Source organism: Mercenaria mercenaria, unplaced genomic scaffold, assembly GCF_021730395.1.
Source record: "Mercenaria mercenaria strain notata unplaced genomic scaffold, MADL_Memer_1 contig_3646, whole genome shotgun sequence".
In the NCBI taxonomy this organism is placed as follows: domain Eukaryota; kingdom Metazoa; phylum Mollusca; class Bivalvia; order Venerida; family Veneridae; genus Mercenaria; species Mercenaria mercenaria.
Window position 1 is genome coordinate 48,479 of NW_026461805.1, and position 18,884 is coordinate 67,362.

The following is an 18,884-nucleotide window of genomic DNA, read 5'->3' on the forward strand; positions in this document are numbered from 1 at the left end:
AGCAACTCATGTATCAAGCTGTTATAACTGTTTTTTTAGCATTTTTTTACAAACTGCCCTTAAATATCAAATCTAATTCATTACTTTACATGCTTTACAAAATGTGTATTTCTCAAGTGCATACATTTGCGGAAATGATTTCTTTACATGGGGCAGAAGAGAAATGATGTAATTTCTTTTCAATACTATTTCCAGATTGACTACTTTCTATTCAGGGTGCTACATGTTCAAAATCAGGAAACTGTTTTGTCTGGGTATTTGCATACGCTCACTGCCCCCACATTTAAGCATTATCTTAGATATTTCGTTGGCTAAGATAGACTACAGATAGAGAGAATACATGTGTATCTGATTCATCGTCTTCTGGTGGTGAAGATACCCTTAAGTTCTCTTTTTTGTCTTAACTTAGAATCTAATTTCCTAGAAACTTCTATGAAAGCTCTTCTTCACTACTTATGAGTTTTTATCACTTCAATTCAATCCCACAAATATCGTGTCTAATTATAGAATTTCTGGATCCAGTCGTCGAAACTTTAACAGGCGCTAAAGGTTAATTTCCAACATCTTCATGTATTCATAAAGATTTTGATCAGGTGTTTTTTGTAATTGCTTTTATTTTTTGTAATTGCTTATCGAATTTATAAAAATGTGCAGAACTGTTTCGGTTTATATACTTTCTAATTATGACTAAGTAGATACATATTATAAAAAAGATACAAATAATGAAACAGATACAAAATGTTTTAGTCTATTAAATTTCATAACGTGTAGAGCAATTTTATTTCTTCCGGTTTTGCAGACTTATATATTGGCCTTTTTTATATTTCATTTCCTTTAAGAAAATAAGACGAAACAAAATTAATCAAAAAGTGTAGTTGATCTATTGCAGACCGCAGAGTATAAGTGTCATGTGTATGTTGTAGACGATATGCAACACGAAATGTCGACTAAATAACTCGAAACTGCGTGTTACGTTTTTGAAATTTTGATTAAATAACTCTATTTCAACTAAATAACGAGAAATTTTCTACTCAAAGTTCCGTGTTTATATATACGCCTGACTAATGTTCTTCGGTATGAGCCATATAAAAATGTTGACATTTAACGTTCAATATTCTTCTCAATGTCGTAAAAATGATTCAAATTAAAGATATCTTTTAAAACAGGGACATGTATGTACGGCCAAAAACCAAATGTTAGCAAAATTTGTTTTGCACTCTGCAGTTTGTGTTTAACCAGATGCATTTTCTCTCAAAACTAAAGACTTAAAAGTTTGATAAAATGTAGAAGTTAAACTTTTAAATCGAAATAATGACAAAAACGTATGTATGAATCACGATGATAAGTAAGCATTTGCTTTTATTACCTAGTGAACTGTCACATAAGACATGAAAATCTTAGATACAGTGAGTTATATAAATCGTTTCTGAATGGCCGCACATTTTTGCTATTTTTTTGTACCTTTACCCTCAAATTTAATTTAAAGGAGCCCTTCACCATATTAATAATCCCAGGCATTTGGCGTGCGAAAATGTTAGCGAATTCCCAATTTTCAACTTGCGTAAAAATAGCACTTCATAAGAATTACTAATGAGTCTGGTGTAATAACTGCATTTTTGCTGCAGAACAGCATTATTATACCTTATATGAAGCTAGGTGCGGGAAAATCAACCAGTTTAAAGATTTGGTCATTTATCTTTCTTTTTTTGAAAATCATAAAATTAATATCTCAATAATCATAAACGTTCAAAACATTATAAGTAAAAATAAAATAAGATATTTTAAGGTATAAATATTACACATGATTGTAGTTTTAGTTATTCGCAAACGTTCATAATAAAAACAACGTGCTACAGATTACTAAAATAGTTGTTTGTCTTTTTTATATATACAGTACAAAAATATTTACTTGCTTATGTCAGTTTACAGTAATTAGCTTTGCTAGTTTTGTAAATGTCATCAAATGGAAATTTAATCAAATAATGATTGTCTTTAACTTTTATAAGTGTAACCAAACAGTAGTTCGAGCTTTTTTGATTATATTTAATGCCTAAAAGGGTTTCTTAAACGTGTAAAGTGTACAGACCAGTACAGAGGGTCAATTTCTCTCATGAACTACAAATGATGGGTTTGCTGATATTTGCCCTGGAGAAAATGTTAGCGAATTTTGTTAATTCGCGAAATAAATTCGCCATTATTTCTACATCGCTAGCTTAACCACGTATACAGTATTTATATTGTCAATGAGAGATAGGTCTCAGACTGTCTGTGCTTTAAATTATGACGGGAATTGGAAATAAATAGTCACTGCGCTGCAGAACAGTGCAATTTATACTTTTCTTTAGCTCGACTTAAATACTAAATGTACAAAAAGACAGTGGCATAATATTCTCTATCATATGGCTTATATTAATCTTTGAATAAAGTGTCTTATTCATAGGAAGAAAAAAAGCAACTGTAGTCAACAATTATCACCATAGTATATGCATTTCCGCACTATAAATACACTTATCAATCATGACATTATTGATTTGAAATGCTCCAGAAATTGTCAGACAAGTCCACACTTAAGTTTTTAACACGTCAAGACATAAGATTACTCAAATTCATCCCATCGAACTAAATTTGCCCGACATATGTCCAATATTTACCACCATTCCTCCTATACCTCCCGTCATCCCATTTTGCTCATACCTTTGAAATTTGCAGCGTCTTGTTAACCTTCCGCAAGTCATGCCTTGTATCATTTTCCAATACCACTACCAAAACTGCTCATCATATTTCTCATTTATCCGTCGGCACCACCGATCATGACTCCCATCATGCCTCCATGCAACCAACACTGCATACATCCGTCCACTGAACCGCCCATGCCCAACATTCCTTGTAGGCTCAGACTCTACCATCGGAATTACCACATTATCACTGCGTCCTCCTTAAAAGCTTGAGTCATTTCCTGTATCATCGTTGATATTGTACTTGAAAATGTTGGATTTGCACCTTGTGTTAGCGCCACTTTTAACTGATGTGTTCTGAAATGTTATTACATATTATATCAAGATGTTTCTGCCTCCGCTTTAGGTTTGGCATTCACCTGAAGGGAAATTAATGTAACAGTTTCGGTTTTACACCCAGTTCTAAGAAACGTATACAATGTATTTCTGATAAGTAATTAAACACTATAGTGAGCTGCCGACAGAGAAATGTTAGGGTAGATTACTAGGAAGCACAGAGAACCCTCAAACACAGCCATAGAGCCATGCATCGCAAAGTAACAAAAAGAAGCTGTATCGTAAAAATATAACGCACAGGTTTCTTCAAAAATCCAACCTGAGGTACTTTCAATTGCATGTTTGCAAAATACAACATGAAAGCCAGAGAGCCATGATAGACTTATATCGCTCACCATAGTTTAGTTCTTGCTTGAATGAATTTCTTTTAATAAAGCTTCAAAAACGAAACAAAACTAGTCGAGCAGGTCATGGTAAAGATTTTTTCAAGATAGCAACTCAAATTTATCTAAAAAATATACATGTGGTCCTAATTTCTTTGCTGTAGCTTCAAATGCAAGAAAATAGGTCATTAGATCAGGGTTAAGAATATTAAAGATAAGTATTGAAATCTGTATCAAAAGTTATACAAGTGGTCCAAATTTCTATGTTGTACCTTTAAAAAAAGCAAGAAAGTAGGTCACTAGATCAAGATTAATACTATTCAAGATGAATATTGAAATATGTATCATAATTTCTATGCTGTAACTTTACAAACAAGAAGATCTCTTTGAGGATTATTAAAGATAAGAATTTAAATCTGTATCAAAATCGTTCAGAAGGTCAAACCCTCTTTGCTGTAGCTTCGAATAAAAGAAAGTTGGTCATTAGGTCAGAGTTAAGTTTATTAAAGATGAGTATTAAACTCAAAAGTTTCAAACTCGGTCCAAATTTCTATACCTTCAATTTAAGAAAGAAGGTCAATAGGTCATTATTAAGACTATTCAAGATGAGTATTGAACTCCCTATAAAAGTATTTTCATGTGGACAAAATTCCAATGCTTTACCTTCAAAAAATCAAAGGTCAGTAGGTCATGATTTAGACTATTCAAGATGAGTATCTAACTCTGTATCTAACACTATACTAGTGTTCCCAATTTCTTTGCCATTGCTTCAAAAATAAATAAGACCACGAAAAAATACCATCCGGGCGTGACCTATATTGACCTCAGGGTCATGATTTGAATCTTGGTAGAGAACCACTGGAGCATGGCAAACACAAAATATTTGTTTAGTTTTCCTTTCGGTTGCCAATACAACAATAACTCTATATTGAATTGAATTATTTGAACAATTCTTTAAGAAGACCATCAAAGGAACATTTCTGTGAAGTTTCATCAAAAATCGACCTGGTGATTAAGGAGAAGATATTGTTTAAAAGGAAGTGTGGGCAGCCGGACGGACGCCGGACGGTGAGCGATCACAATAGCTCAATCGAGCACTTTGTGTATATAACACATATACAAAATCGGTAGGAACAATGCAGAGTGTGAGAGCAGTTCTCTTTTAAAATGGTTTTCCTGTATATTCAGTTATGGGAAATGAATAAATATATGTCTATTAAAAATACTGCACTTTTATAGGATATAAACTAATCAGCTATATCCGTAATTAGTATCATAGAGCATAGTAAGGTTGAAATAGGCTGACGACAATGAAACTGAAGAATTCTTATGAACAGTACATTTTTGTACCTGTCCATTGGGAATGATGTAGTGGTTCAGCAAACAGCTATTTTATACTTTAATTCAATTAGATCAACCGCCTTTCGCATTATCATTCCTAATATTATATACTGTGTTAAATAGTAGATCAGATATTGTAATTTGCAATTTATTTGGTCGAATAGACGTCAACGTTACTGTGTATCAAATACTTGATACAGTGCAGAAGAAAGAGTAAGGGCATAACGAAATAAAGAAGGAAAGAAATAAGCGGCTAAATACGATTTTTTGATGCTGTAACTTCCACTTTATTGCCCCTCTCGATGTAACTATAAATAGCTATATATTTCTGTTACTTAATAACGCTCTTTTTGGAGAAGATGCTAATATAAATATTATGAAATTTTGAAAATTTTGTTTTAATATGATTTATCAGTTTACTTTAAATTTTCTTATACACATTGCTTTTCGTTAAGCTAATTTAACCCAGTAAACAATCGGAAATATTTAATGATGTGTTGGGTACGAGGTAAGATGTCGTGCGCAAGAGATAATTTAATCTTTAAAAGTAAATGCTTGTCTTTTATATACCATCGTACATTGTGGATGTGAAATCAGATATAAAAAGAGAGAAAAGTTTCGACGTTATCAATCAAAATTAAAACTCAATTTTACGAAGACTTTAGCCGCTTAATTTCTTATATTTCTATGACCTCTTTCCACCTGGCCTTTAAGAAGGACTATGTCTTCTGAGATGTTTGCTTGGTTATCTTAACCCGTGTCAATATCCACTTCTGCTTTTAAAAGCAATAGACAGTATAAGAAAAATGATCCCCGACATTGACTTGAATTTAACCTGACGGTCTGCGGTTTGCGCATGACACATCACCTTCATTTAAATATCAAATGTGCCCGGAATATCTATCAATTTATGCAGGCACAACAACAAAAAATGGCGAAAAGCTTTCACCTCTATGCATGACTTTCCTCTTCAGCTAAGGATCTTTGTCTTGCGATCGAGACGACACAACTTTTTGTTATGGTGGCCATTTGTAACATGTTATTTTGAAATTCCCTCTTGCGCTATAAAGAAGATTGACTTAATATAGTGTCTACATTTTCTTTTCAAACATATGTGTAGTTTTAAATGCATTACATAATTTGGAAGATGTCGATCCTGAAAAAAAATTCTCGCCACATTTTTGTGGCTTAGATTTATCGTTATTTAATTTTTTCATTGTATTTGCCAAACAAATGCAATCTTGAGATGGCACAAAAATTCTGCTCTAGAGACATCTTAAGACCTTGGATGATGTATAACGCTCTCCATGATATACCAAACAGGAAAAGTGATGCATTTCAAACTACGCAAATTATTACATTTAGTGTATGATATGTAAAAAAGTACTGACTAAAGGTTAGGTTAGATTACCATGGTTACAAAATATATACATTAACATACTTCTCATTCAAATCACTTGAATCCGGTATATACCGGTGTCTTTCATTTATCACGGACGCTCCTCTTCTAGTAAAAGCCATTGATAATATATGGCAGTAGGTGAATTAATGACATGACATACCGCGTAATACGCAAAATCAAGCACAATAATGAATTTGCTATTCAAAAGTAGTTTCGTCTTCGCCATTAAATAACAAATTTGCTGCAATCATGTCTGAAAGACTGAAGTACCTCGATCTGTTCAATTTAAATAATCGTTGCTTGTGACTTTTTGAATTGGGAATATCCGTGACTCAAAAACATATTATCGTGTACTTGAAAATATTTTAGTATTAGAATTACACTTTTTATGGTATTCGTTACGTTATTTTCAAATATCAGATAAACATTTACAAGAAATAGGCGAACTGTTCTCATAAATGTAATTAAAAGCTCAGATACTGACTTTTCACAAAAATATACTAAATATACTTAAATACATTTCTTTCTAGCTTTTACCGGTAAACGGTGCTATTTGTTTTCTGTCAAAAGGAAATTTAATTAAAACAGAATTGCAATACGATTTGTGCTTAAATGACAATTTTCCAGGGAAAAAAGAACAAAAAAAAAAAAAAATAAATAAAAAAAAAAGGAAAAAAAAAAATAAAGAAAAGAATTTTTTATTCGTAAAATTGATAAAATTATTTGATTATCTAAATACATTTGTTGAAATCTCTGTGTGATATAAGCAATTCTATAAACATATGTCAAGATTTGGGATGCTTCTAAGACAACAAAAAATGATCGAGGAAGGAAATTTATTGAATGTTAACATATAAGAATGATTATTAAATAATCAAATTATATATAACTGAAGCAATGATTTTAAACTATTTTTTGTCTTTTTTTCTCGAGAATCTATAGCGGAAAAGAAAAAAAAGGTTAATATGTCATGAAAGACATCACTATGTCGGTTTGCAATTAGCACAAAATCTACAGCAGACGAGAAAAGTATTCGAATTTTATTCAAATTTCAATTAAAATGCATTGTATGTTGCTGTTTTGTTTGTTTGTTTGTTTTGGGTTTAACACCGTTTTTCATCAATTTTCAGTCATGTAATGGCAGGCAGTTAACCGAACCAGTGTTTCTGGATTCTGTACCAGTACAAACCTGTTCTCCGCAAGTAACGGCCAACTTCCTCACATGAATCAGAGGTGGAGGACAAAACGGCAACCAAGCGGAACTGTTTGAAACTCTTTGGTATATTATTTTCAAATGAACATCCAAACTAATTTTCATCAAACTCTATTTAGTGGTTTTATAGGAGATGTCTTTTAAACACATTTATTGACGATGGACAGACGCACTCACGACGGACAATGGACACAGTTTTGTAATTATACCTGAAGGGAAATGAACTTATTTTCAGAGCATTATGCAATCTGTGAATTTTTCTTCTTGATAAAATGTGCAATATTTACCATGAAAATGTAGTCGGTATCTAAACGTGAATAGATTCAAACATTCAAGGTATTTGTAAAAAAACGTTTCGATGCATGTTAAGATAAAATGATGTAACATAATACGACTTTGATTGATGAGAAAATTGTCATCACACAATGACATATTAAATTTTATGTAACTGATCAGGATAGATGTATAGAAGAATAGGCTAATGTAGCACAGATCTATACAGCGTATCTAGTTAAATAACGTGTCCTTTTTTGAAAACTGGTGTTAACAATCAAGACAATCACTACTCATTCAGACTCATTCTAAAAAAAAAATCCATTCTTACATGGTTTTTTTTTAAACTCGTGGGCTGAGTACAAAACTGTTGAAACTGTACATGAATAAAGAACAAGTTACAGTAGTTTTGCGCACAACCCTGAAATACCTTTAATGCAGATGTTCTTAACATATGTCTTCATCAAATGTATATTTTAGATGTTTTAACTTATCCAATTTATATAGGTTGACTTACAATATATTAGTAGGAAAAATAGAATCTGGAAGTATGGTATTACTCTCTGACTACGAAACTGTGTATAAAGAAGTAACATTACCATCAATTAAACAGACGTCGTAAAACAATGTCATATATTTCAAGCGTTGTAATGCAATTTTCTGTCCAAAGTGTTCTTTAAACACAACAGTTAAACTGCTTCACAGGTTTTTCACCATTTATTCCTAATTTTATTTTATAATCCCACTCTGCCTTAACATGTACATAATACCACTAGTGTAAATACTATTTTATTCCCCTAGTGTATTTTAAATTAGACTTGTGTACACGAATCTGCCGCAGATACTTTCCTGGACTTTATGCATAAAAAGGACTTGCCGCTAAGCAAATTGTGTCTTCATATAGATAACGTTTTATAATTCTTCATTTCTTATAATATTTATATAAACGTTTAGTAGCTTAGTTCGGTGGAATACTGCGAATAACTTATTTTTCCTAAGACATTAAAAACAAAAGATCAGAATTTACATCTTCATCCTCGTCTTCTTCCTCTTCATCAGTTGTAATGAACGCTTTAGGCACTTGTAGATGTAAACATACTGATCCTTTAAACATAAAATTTATATTTTCATAACAAGATCTCTTTTGTACGGTGTCCGTTTAGATATTCGAGGCAATTTATTTAATAATAAAATGCGATGGTTCGATGTCGAAAACGCGATGGCGCGATGGCAGGATGATGAAAACAACGATGGTACGATGGAGAAAACGCGATGGCACGATGATGAAATCGCGATGGTGCGAGGGTACGATGGTGAAAGTCGATGTAATATCGCGTTTTCATCATCGTACCTTCGCGTTTTCACCATCGCACCATCGCGTTTTCATCATCGTACCATCGTGCCATCGCGTTTTCATCATCGTACCATCGTGTTTTCACCATCGTGCTATCGCGTTATCATCATCATACCATCGTGGTTTCACCATCGTACCATCGCGTTTCACCATCGTACCCTCGCGTTATCATCATCGTACCATCGTGGTTTCACCATCGTACCATCGCGTTTTCACCATCTTACCATCGCGTTTTCACCATCGTGCCATCGCGTTATCATCATCGTACCATCGTGGTTTCACCATCGTACCATCGCGTTTTCACCATCGTACCATCGCCTTCCGGTTAGAAATGCATAGTCCCGTACACTTGTATTTTTGTCAACAATAGATGAATGTAACTAAGTGTATTTTGTGAGAAGAAATTTACCATTTGGATTCTGCTGTTTTGCAAAATGCTTTTCAAAATGTTAAGTGATCAGTTCATTAAAACTGTAAAATCTTCAAGTGCTCATCCTTTGTATTTTATGTATGCATGAATGTAAATAAAAAGCTGGGTGTAATTGGTCACATTATTTAAACTCAGCTTATTCTTGTTAGGATGTAGAAGGTACAGAGTGCAAGGTGAAAATGAGATTTATCAAGCCTGTTATCTACTGCGCATGACCACCGGAATTCGATGGTACGATGGTGAAAATGCGATGATACGATGGTGATAACGCGATGGTACGATTGTAAAAATGCGATGGTACGATGATGAAAACGCGATGACACGATGGTGAAAACGCGATGGTACGATGATACGATGGTGAAAACGAGATGTTACGATGATGAAAACGCGATATTACATCGACATTTTACCATAGTACCACCACACCATCGCGATTTCGTCATCGAGCCATCACGTTTTCACCATCGTACCATCGTTGTTTCACCATCGAGCCATCGTGCCATCGTGTTTTCGTCATCGTACCATCGTGCATCGCGGTTTAGTATTAAATAAGAGGTCACGATTGTCCAAACGGAACACCGTAGTTTTGCGAGTCAATGCAAATGTATACATAGATGAATAGACCATATATAAAATAAATGTCATTTTGAGAATATCACTTTGATATATTGTAACGTGCGTTTCTTACTTAATCACTCTGTCATGTTGTAAGAATTCGGTTATATTTCACATGCATTGTTATACTAAATTAATAGGCGCTTATTTTTAGGAGTAGTACTAAATTAATATCTCAATGTTGAAATTGTTGTCTTATCTTTGCTAATTTCTAGGACCAGATTTAATATATCAAACTAGTCGTGACCTCTTTTTACTTTTTTTCAATATGTTGTAGTAATAAATCCAATTCCCACCTCTCTCCACACCATGCTCAGCCTATATTTCCTTATTTCTCGGACAATATATGCCGTATTCATCGTATATTGTAACAAGTATATCTTATCCCTGTCTGTCTGTACCTTTTTTAATCCGGTTTCTTATTTCTAGGACCGACTGAATATAGCAACCTCGTCAGTTATGATATTTAATATGCTGCGACAGTATAAGTTTTAGTTGCCACTGTTATACAATATTCAGTAAATGACTCCCCATTCTGCCACAAAGGTCAAATAATATATCAACCTTATCATGACCTCTGATATATTATTCCAAGCAAATCTTACCTTTGTCCGCACCATATTCAGTCCAGGATTTATCATTTCAAGCACAAAATTCGACCATTCGGTTTGTTTGAGTCTGTTCATGAGAAGTGCATGTAATGAAATGTGTCCCCGAGGATCAGTTTAAGTGTAACTCTGTTACACATATGTTGACTTGACTCCATGATCTCAAAGGACCAGAAAATATAACCACACTAAAAGTCGAATCTATCATCCATTGGCGGGCCCTAGATAAAAACTATGACCGGAAAATGTCGAGAGGTAGCGTCAAAACTCTAGATAGTATAAAACTGCAACGATAATAGTAGTTTGATCAGGAATGCTGTATCCGAGTCGAGCGGGTTTTCCCAGAGCGGATCGCACGAGGCGCGCAGAGTGTGATCCAGTCTGACAAAATCCACGACAAAATGCTAGAACTAGCTACAGTTATAATAACCGTTTAATTATATATCTACACCTTTTCGTCGTTTTGCTATCGAAAACAAACTTCCATGATTATCGATATCAAAGCAGAACTGAGAGTAGTTTTTGTGTGTATTATTTACAGACCTATGTCAGGTTAAGCATATTAAATGAGAGTAGCCGGACAACATACAACACATAAGGTATAATACGGATTTTATTTGCCTGCTCGTATTGACTTGAGCAATAAAAGCCATATTATTGACAGAATTTATAAAGGTATCAAATAAAACGTTTTAGCATTATGGTAGTTAAGTACGTTTGATAAACCGAAAGTTATTGCGTAACGTCATTTATCAAGAAAACGTAGAATAAAGCCTAGATTTGACGTACAGAAATGAAAACTATTCTATGAATTTGCTATATGAGTGAAATTATTACAATGTCATTGTTTTCATCTTTCTAAAGTTAAAATATGATGTTAAAACACTATGGTATCTGATATGGTTAATAATTCAAAATAACGTCTTAAAATAAGCCTGAAAAGTGCGGTTTACTTTATTCATGGTCAAATATTATGCTTGTTCAGTATGGTACAAAATCTTATCTCAGGGTTTAAAAAAATACATTGTAAAGTACTTAAAATAAAATGGTTAGATGTGTACTTAATCTTGATTCCAGAACCTATATTGGTTTTGAACATTTTAAATATCTTACCTGTTTACCACTTGAGAAAGGAGTTTAATATTTGATGTTGTTTCGTGTTTTCAAGTTCAGAAACAATATGGCCCCTAGGTATATGGATGAATTAAGAAGTTACTTTTGATTGCAACCTTAAAATGATGCAATTTCTCTATTTTGTTGTTATATCTGATGGTAACCTATTCCATAGAACCTATGAAGCAAAATGATCTTGAGCACAGCTCTTTTACCTTTGGAAGACGATAACCGCTTTTGTTTCTAAATCTATTGTTGTATTTATGCACAGAATCTTTGGCTACAATCAAAAGTAACTTCTTAAACAGTTTTTATCGGATGTCTACTGCATTTCTATCAAACTATTTTTTAAGTGCCGTTGTTTGTTTCGGCTAAGGCATATCTAAATATTTTACTAGTTTCTAATTTTAAGCATCTAATTCCATAGCATTCTTACAGTGCAATTTGCACTTACCTTCTAAAAACATGGTTTCTATTAACCGGTATTATTGTGATTAAGTAGTTCTGTGATATTTTTTATTTGTTAAATTTGTCCACTAGATTTTTATCTTTACAAATTATATTCGATCTGCTGTGATAATTACATTTCAAAGTTCAGTTGTTGTCAGAATAATTTGTATATTTAATATATGGATAACGTAACACATAAGCACAGATAGTGCTTGACTCCCTTTTCAGGTTGTCATTGCTATCATTATTGTTGAATTGCTGTAAATAATAGAAATTGGGTCATTTGTGACTGATTTTGTGGATAGCTGGGTCCAAGCTTCGCACATTATATCATATACAAAAGTTAAAGGGAACCATATATTTGATAGAGCAAATACTCGTTGTAAAACGCTATGTTTAAATTTGAACCAATCAGAAACAAGTTCTAAAAATAGCACATCTGCTGGGGTATAAATAGGCAGATGGATGACAGAGAGGGCATTTGGTATCCAGCGGTTGAAAAAGGTACATCGAGGATTCAACTAATAATTTAAGGAGACTATTGCAGTTATCCTGTCAAGGCGGATACATTATTAAAAAGAAGACTGGAAGTTTATAGACTATAGCAAATATAGGCTGAGCATCGGAAAACTGAGACAGAGACCCAGAGTTTGGTAATCTACTGAGATAGTAAGAAAGTTCCAGCTTATAGACGGTTCAGCAGTACTGGCGAAGACAGTAAGACATTACAGCCAAGACATCGGGGATATACCTATATGGCAGTTGAATGCTACATATGATAGCCTATAGGCGCTGAGCATCCAGGAGTCAGGGCAATCCTATAGAGTTTGAGAGGACAGAGGCCGAGCATCTACGATAGGACTCGTATGTTGTTGATTCAAAGTCTGGCGGGAACTTCAACAAAAAGACTAGTCAAGCATAGAGTCTCCAGCCTATAGGAGTTTGAGCTAATCATTTTTAATTGAAAATTGTTAGTTTTGGTACACGAATCATTTAAGCAAGGTAGCCAGAGGAAAACTGTATATGAGATATTTAGACTCACCAGCTGTACGTTTTAACAAGGGACATTCTACATCGTTTGTCAGCTAGTCTAAGACATAGTCACCTTAGCGATTGGACCCAAACCATTGTTCAAGATACTAAAGGCATAGGCACTTCCCTGGGTCATATAACCAGTATCCTGACAACTGTGATATGCAAATTAATTGTGATGTTATTGCAGTGCCTTTTAAATTTGCCTCTCTACGCCACGCCACCAATGCTATAAGGACGTCAGTGGAAATAAGCGCTGGCGCTTTATTGTGTTATCCTTGGTATCGAAAGCATGTCATTCATCACTCTCTGTCTCTCTCTCTCTCTCCCTCTCTCTCTCTAACGGTAACCTCACGGCATGGCAGTATTTTGAATTATTAATAATAGGTTAAACAATATCTTTTCGTAGTTTGTTATTGAGAGGGAATGTAATGTGTAACCCTCACTATGTTCCCTTAACACCGGCTTAACAGGAATTATATTTTACAAGGCTATTAAATGGACGTCAAGTAAGATTTTATTTCTGGAATATATGAACACAATCATTTGAAGGTAGTTTGGCGAATTATAAATAAGTACACAAAGTAATTAGAATATAAGGATACATCTTGTTATTACGGCAAAATGCTGAAAACAAAAGCATGTGTTTTTGTTGAAACCAGTTGTAAACAATGTCGTCCTAAATTCATTTTGCAATTACATACATAGCAAAGTCTTGCTTATCTGTTTTGACTTTGTGGTCACTTTTGTTGACTGGTCTGTCCTCCTTAACTGAAACATGTTTTCCCCGAGTATCCCCACCTTAGTTAGCATTTGTTGCTCATACGAGATATCTCTCCTGCTAGGTTAACATTTACATACATGTTTGATCTTTCAATATCACGATTTTCACCATTGCTAGTGTTGTCTTGTCCTTCAGCTTGTCTGTTCAGCCTTTCTTTAGAGGGTGTACGACCCTGTTCGACTTCTTGCAAATGAACTTGTTTGGTAACTTTCCTTTAAATACATAATGATGATCTTAAATTGATGAGTAGTAAATGTACGACCCAGTTACAGTGTCTTACGGGAAAATGAGTTTTCATAAACACTGTGAGAAAGACGTTGATATTTCAGAAATGAAATTATTTAAATCTCAAAGGAGAAAGAAAATACTCGTACACAGAAGGTAGATCTATAATTACTGACTAAACTGGCTTACATACATACATACTTAATATATGGTGTGTTGTTTAAGAGTACCACATATTCGTTTACATCGCGGATATTTGCGTAGTCGGTTTCAATCAAGATTGCCTTAAAGGTACTTACCTATTCTGATTTCGGGAGTCAGTAACTACATCATACATTTCTTGATATTCTTCATTTTTATCTGCTTTCAGCTGCTGATACATCTCTTCAGGCTTATCATTTACATACCTATTTAACTTTTCATATGCTTCGTTATGGGAATTGTTCTGTTGACCTTGCTCTGGTAACGAAATATATGGTTCCTGTTCATGTGTTTTAGTATCTCTCGCAAACCGGCGTCTGAAACACGATCAGGAATGAAAGCAAAGATCACCTTGTGTATATTCAGCATGTTTATATTGTCTCTAGGGTATCATTGTATCGTAAAATAATGATAACAATTTAAAAATATGTTAATATAACTTCTATTATATTGAAAAGATCTGCACACCAATAGGGCGGGCAGTATTTCTCAGGGCTTGCTGCACGTCTTAAACGTCATTGATATAGATCAAAGGCAGTGAGATAATAAAGATATTACTTCGTATATAGATATACCGAAAACACTGAATCCATTTCGCTATACACTTTGTACAGAAAGGATAAAATCGTTTACTTTCATTTAATCATCATGGGAGTAATAATTTATAGGACGGCTCTTTCCTCGGGAATGCACGCTCAATGTGACGTCACTCATAGAAACATGAAGATAATGGCGTCGATGGAAAAAATGCTTTCAACATTTGAAAACAGAATATTAAAAGAAACATTTCATTATAACTTTGACTAATTGTTTTGACGGTAAAAATCAAAACTGAATCGACATAACTGTATGCCTTTTCACTTGATACAATGATATTTCAAACTTAAACCAGGAACTTCTTTTTTATCAGAAAGCGAATTGCAATCAAACCTGAGCGGGTCTTTTTTGCCTGTTCTATTTAGCAATTGATAAGCTAGATATCTTGACATTTACTCGTGGAAAGCAAACCACTTACCATTGGTAGCAAGGTACCGTAAGAATGTCAATATAAGAAATGAATTCTATTTTTTGACGTTTACTGATGTATAAGTCACATTGTGACTTCTTGCAAAGTATCCAAGAATCGCTAATGCTATTCAAAAAGTCCCAATGTGGTTTATACCGTATAAACGCACAAAAGTAGGATTTAATTCTTAAAACAACCGCTAAGTCTTAAATGAACTTCAAAGTTTTCATGTTCCTTTTTAAAAGAAATAATAACACTGTGTTCATCAGTACAAAAGATACTTTCCTTCTCACATAAACGAGAAGTAGCACTGCAGCCGCTACAACCAGTAAACAACCAAACACTACTGGAACCACAATTACTGAAAAAATGAGATTCGAAATTCCACATTACTAAATAAACAAGTACGCAATTATTTTAAATAATTTATATATTTAATAGAAGTTGTGTAAATATGCGAGATTCCGTACCCCTGAAAGTAATATCTTCAAACCACAAGGTATATAAATACAAATTTACTGATATATGGACACTTCCAGAACAAAATATATACTGAAATTGAATGAAAATTCGTAAAAGCATAAGACAAATGTGCGTAATAATAGTACATATGTTTTCCCATATACATATGTCTGTCTCTTTCAGTAGGTTTGAACGATCGACTAAAACGTGCATATTGTAGTGTAAAACTATTTCGTATTTTTCCCCAAAACGATACTTTTTAAGAAATTATTGAGTTGAAGTTTAATTCAGGAATCATATCTTACGACTATCCAAGTGGCGATCCAGTAAAATGTTTTATACGCCCGTTCTGAACACCCACCCCCCTCCCCCGCCCCCACAACACAAAAGAAAAAAAGACATACGATGTGAGATGTGAGGCGTTGCATCTATCCGTCTTAGTTCATGTCTGAAGCACAACTCAGTAACCATGTAAGGTAAAGAATAAATACTACAACAAAAAATCCATATACGGTGTTAATCAAGATTTACTATACCTAGGTGTCTGTCTGGGCGAATTCGGTCTTGGCTGTGTGAGTCTGGAAAAAAATAAACTACTAGATTTTTTCATGATACCTTGAATAAATTTTGAATTAAAAAATGTTTCAATAAGCTATACTATATACCTTCAATAATGATGACTTACTTATTTTAAGTCGTTTGATTGGGAGGCGTTTCTGTTTTAAGTTCTTATTATTGTAATACTATATCAATCTCTTCCAGAGGAAACGTCGTTTCTGACCACTCTTTACTCCTTCAAATGTCACGAATAAGCACATATGAAATATCCCAACTCAAAAATGGATGGTAATTGCGAAGTATTGCTAGATTTTTGTGTATGTTTTATCTTTTCGAATAGTAGAGTAGTGGTATGTAATTCTCAAGAAAAAAGGATTAATTTGATATCATTATTTCTTATATGATATACCATGCTCAGTTTTATTGATAAAACACTTATTAGTATGGTGATGTCACATAGTACTAGAAGATATGCTGCTTTATCTTAATTTTCTATATCATACCTGTAAGACATGGACACAGACATACACTCTCGTGACATAATTTAGCAGAACACCTGTGAGGCGTATAGGATTTTCGTTGTGTTTAAATTAATTAATTAACGTGTTTACTACATGTATGAAAGTATTTGATTCTAGCAATAAGTTAGTAAACGTTTGACATATTTTTAAAAATATGTCCTTTCATAAAGACTTCCTGATCTGAATTTGAAAATAAAAATCAACCTGAAAATATTTGATACAATTTAATCGATAATTCACAGATTTAATAAACAGAGTGAAAAAAGTACATAATGCATACTTACTCGTAACTGTTGTTAAGGAATATGGCATTTCACTTTTCAGTCCATTAATGCAGGAAAATATATCTAAAGAGTAACTTGTTCCAGATGCTAGACCAGAAATCATATAGGTGCTGCTGTTTGTACAAAAAACACTGTATTCCTCGTTGGAACTATCTGCACAGGATTCATCCATTTTGTCTACGTTTTGTAAAACTGTTGTGGTAATAGGAGGTTTCACATATATACAGTAATTGATATTTCGTTTTCCCTCGCTGGTGTAATTAATTAACAATCTTAATGACGTATTGTGCTGTTCAATTATTTCTACTTCTGAAATCTGTGGAGGACCTAAAAGAGATTTTATACAATATATTTTTATATTTCTTTATCCCATTCTATGTTTACATTTTGGTAGTACTTACGCGATATTGAATAGCTTAGACATGTGCTCTATTATAAGGGATTCGGAGTTTTGTTATATACCTTACATTGCTGTTGTAGTACTGAAGTATATCATAGCCGTCATGTTTACACCGAATTTGAACTAAATATCGCTATCAATTTAAAAATTCATAAAACGTAGTCAAGAGTTTCATGAGTTTATTGACGGCTTTGTCGTTTTTCTCAGTACAAAAAAAAAACTATAGTGCTTTGTATGGTAAATTATTGTTCTTACGTAGATGTGTAATTGGTTACATGAAGTGCACTAAAACATTGTTTCAAGGCTCTATACGTTTTTTCAACGGTGAAACAATATTGGCAATGCATGGAACAAACAAATCTTGATTTGGAGATTCATTTATCAATAATGAAAACTAGTAAGTTTGATTTTTGCATATTATTTCTGTTTTATGTAGATAAATGTGTGCCCAACAGTCGGGTGGAATCGCAGAGAATCACTACTTATGGTAGAAAAAGGCTAAATGCTTATATGTTTATAAAACAGCAACATATAACGTCCCTAGCTTTTATCATCATTCGAGACTACTCTGTCTTGAGGTTTGTCTATATTATTGCTCTTTTATGTAGATGAATATGTGCCAAACAGTCGGGTTAAACCGCAGAGAATCACTACTTTTGGTAGAAATAGGCTAAATGGTACTGCTTATATGTTTATAAAACAGCAACATATAACGTCTCTAGCTTTTTGTCATCTTTCGAGACTACTCTGGCTTGAGGTTTGTCTACAGACAATTGAAAAATAACAACAAAAGAGTTTTGAAGCACTTTATCGCACAGCTGAGATAACTGTTATCCCCCCAAAAATATTATTTTATCGGACATAGACTTCATTATGCTGGACGTTGTGTACGTAAATCAGGTAGATACTCTTCCACTTTCCCGGCAGTAGGCCGGTAATGATTTCATCTTTACTTCCTGTTTATATCGGGGATGAAGGTCATTTAACAGCTGATTAAATCTTTTTATTTTGATTGATGGATGAAACATTCCACAGGAATCCGAACTGAAGAATTGAATAGATAATATTTTCTTACATGGTACTGTGAGCCGTATAGTTAGACAGTATAATCCATTGCAAGTCTCCGAGGATATAGTTTGCCAAATGTTATTAACCTGTATACCCTCGGTTTTGAAATTTCCATCGAGTCAGACTCTGTCACTCTGATACTTAGTGATC

At 33.6% G+C, this 18,884-nt stretch overlaps 1 long non-coding RNA gene across 1 annotated transcript; it reads right to left on the reverse strand.

The window, feature by feature from the left end:
- Positions 1 to 13,674: 13,674 nt before the first annotated feature.
- LOC123552824 (uncharacterized) lies at positions 13,675 to 17,785 on the reverse strand. Its single transcript, XR_008369302.1, has 4 exons — positions 17,267 to 17,785; positions 16,440 to 16,481; positions 14,534 to 15,802; positions 13,675 to 14,221 (listed from the first exon to the last, which is right to left on the reverse strand). It is a non-coding gene; the product is annotated as an uncharacterized LOC123552824 (long non-coding RNA).
- Between the last annotated feature and the right edge of the window lie 1,099 nt (positions 17,786 to 18,884).